We start from the raw sequence: 2,915 nt of genomic DNA, 5'->3' as shown, positions 1-2,915 counted from the left end.
GTGGGTTAGTCCAGCGGAGCCTCATGCCCAATACACAGACTTGTCCCCAAATATTTGCTGGCCCTGTGCTAGGCTCTGGGGAAGCAGAGATGAATAAAACATATCCTAACTGGACACAGGAAGCTGCCCAGGAAGTGAGGACACACAAACAGACCCAAAGAACAGGACATCCCAGCCAACACCACTTGGCCTAACCAGACTTCACCTGGGCCTCCATGTTTGCTTAACTTTGCTTCTTCTCCCGTCTCTCCCCTCCCCTCCCCCACAGTCATCTATTTGTCTCTCTCTCTTTTTTTTTTTTTTTTTTTTTTTGAGACAGGGTCTCACTAAGTTGCTGAGGCTGGGTTTGAACTTGCAATCCTCTCGACAGCCTCCAGAGTGGCTGGGATGAGATTCTAGGCCTGTACTGCTGAACCTGGGTGATCTATTTGCTTCTAGATGCTGACTTTGGATGCAATTTTTTTTTTTTAATCTGTACCAGTGCAATTTACCTGGCTTCAGCCTCTACATTCACCCTGCACTGGGCCTCTCATTCCTATCTAGATTATACTCACCTTGGGAACCTATAGACATAGTCCTGACCATGTGTCTCCAGATTCCAGACCTCTTGCACCTATAACCTCCCTGGGCTTCAGCTCCTGGGCTGTAACCTCCAACCTTCTTAGAAACAGTTTGCATTATATGGAAAATATATATTTTTTTTTCAGTTCTTACATCCCATATCCCTGGCTGTGTTCTGTGTCCCTTGTGTACAAAATGGCTCCTGTAATCAGTCTTGAGCCTGCTCGGTCATTAACTGGATGAGGAAAATGATAAGCCACAGCATTACTCTCATATGAGTTATAGCTTTCAAAATCATTATCCGAAAATAATTCCAGGTATCAAATGCTCCCACAAACTACTCACGGTGAAATCCCAGAAAAACTCTACTAAACTCAGAAAATTTAAGATTTCTCGGCAGATTTCTCTGTGTGCGTGTACACTGCCAAACCATCTCTTTCACCACAAGTTCCAAAGATTGGAGGCTTGGTAACCTTTTGCTTTTTACCCAAACCACAGCATTTTAATAAATGAAACCAAACCCTGCTTGCACACCCACTCCCAATTTCTTTGGGATCTGGGATGAAACCAAACCCTGCTTGCACACCCACTCCCAATTTCTTTGGGATCAAATGTTCCCTCTCTCCCATGCTCATAATCAGGCCGGGTACAGAACATTGGGAGTCTATGTTCAAAACAGACAAATGAACAAACAGGAAACCCCCAGAGCTCCTAGTATTTGTCCCTGAACTGCTGTAACTGGCCTCAGGGTTCTGCAATAGTCACAAACGGGTGAATGAAATGTTTGCACATAGCGTGGAGGTGACCTAAATATAGAGCTTCTGCAATCTCAAACCCAAACCTGGACCATTTCACTCCAAACCCAGTCAGACCGAGAAGTAACTAGTTGCTTGCGTATTAAATTACACAAAACATCATACTTTTTAAAACATTTATATTTATATATATAAAAAATTAAATATATATAATATATAGTGTGTTTGAGACTAAAAATATAGTACATAATATTTAAAAAAAAAAAAAAAGAAAAAAACAAAGGCAGAATAGGAAAAGGTGTGAGGGACACACAGATACACATTGCTAAAAATCTACGATGGTTTGTCCTAACAAAAATAATATTTCTTTTTCTCTTCTCTTAATTATCATCATGGATCCATCGATTGGGATTTGGGTGGAGAAAAATTCAACTGGAGCCAGAAATAGAGGTTACAATCCCAAGAAAGGCTGGGGTAGAAAATGTAACCACAGGGAGCCTTGGGCCTCTTTCTGGGGACGTTGGAGGCAGCCAAACTCCTCTGGGTCACTATTGCTAGTGAGATTGGGTCAAGTTTGATTGTATTGGCAATTTGGCTGTTCTTTCTCCCCAGAATTTGGGTGTTCCCAGGGGCTACATCTGAATGCTCCAGAAGTCCTGACCCACACCAACTCAGAGGCCAGTGGTTGGGGCCAGCAAGAAGCCCAGGGATGGGGAACAGTGGAACGGTAGGAATGAATGAGAGTTGTATGCACATGGAGTTATTATTATTGTTGTTATTATTTTTAAGGGCAGGCCTGTACCAGAACTGCCCAGTATGGCCTGTGGCTTCTGCGCAGCAATGATCTCTCCAGGGGCAGGGCCTGGAGCTCCCTCACAGTGATACAAGAAAATGGGATTCTGCCCCATCTCCCCAATTCAGAGATCCCCAAGCCACACCTCTCCTCAGCAGCCCAGAGGTTGAGTGTCAGAACCAAGCTGCCAGAGGTGAGCCAACAGCCAGGCTTTGACAAGAGGAGGAGAAATACCCTGGGGGACATGGAGAAGGGAATGAGATCTGTAGATGCTAATTCTGTAGCTTTTTCACAAAAATGAATGCGTAATGACGCTGGTTTGCCGGTGCGCCTCGGTGTCCCCTCATGACCTCCTCTCTGGGCTCACCAGGGTCAGGAGCCTGACTAGTTCTCTCCGGTGACTCCCCCGACATGCAGAATGGGCTGCAGAGGCACAGAGCAGTGACCTGCCTCAGGTCACACAGAACTGAAATGATAGAGAACCAGGGTTTCCGAGCCCAGGGTGGCTTTGGGAGGTCCTGCAGTTCAGCCATAGGGACAAACTGTCCACACAGCAAAGAGTAAGGTTGTGACCAAGTCAGCTCACTCCCAGTTGGGGTCTTGGCCTTAACCTTGGTTTCCACACACCCCACTGGGCTAACATTGCTGTTTGTGGCCATCTGACTCTAAGGAACCCGGGACTTGATGCTCCTGACAGTGTCTGCAGGTTCACCACAGGAATGGAGGGCAAGAGACTCCCCTGCAATGTGCTCCATCCTGAAAGGCAGAAGAAGCTTCCCTCAAAATCGTAAGGAAAGCAGAAACTG

This window comes from Spermophilus citellus, assembly GCF_964194105.1.
Source record: "Spermophilus citellus genome assembly, chromosome: 9".
Lineage (NCBI taxonomy): Eukaryota > Metazoa > Chordata > Mammalia > Rodentia > Sciuridae > Spermophilus > Spermophilus citellus.
Note: the sequence above shows the minus strand (reverse complement) of the source record.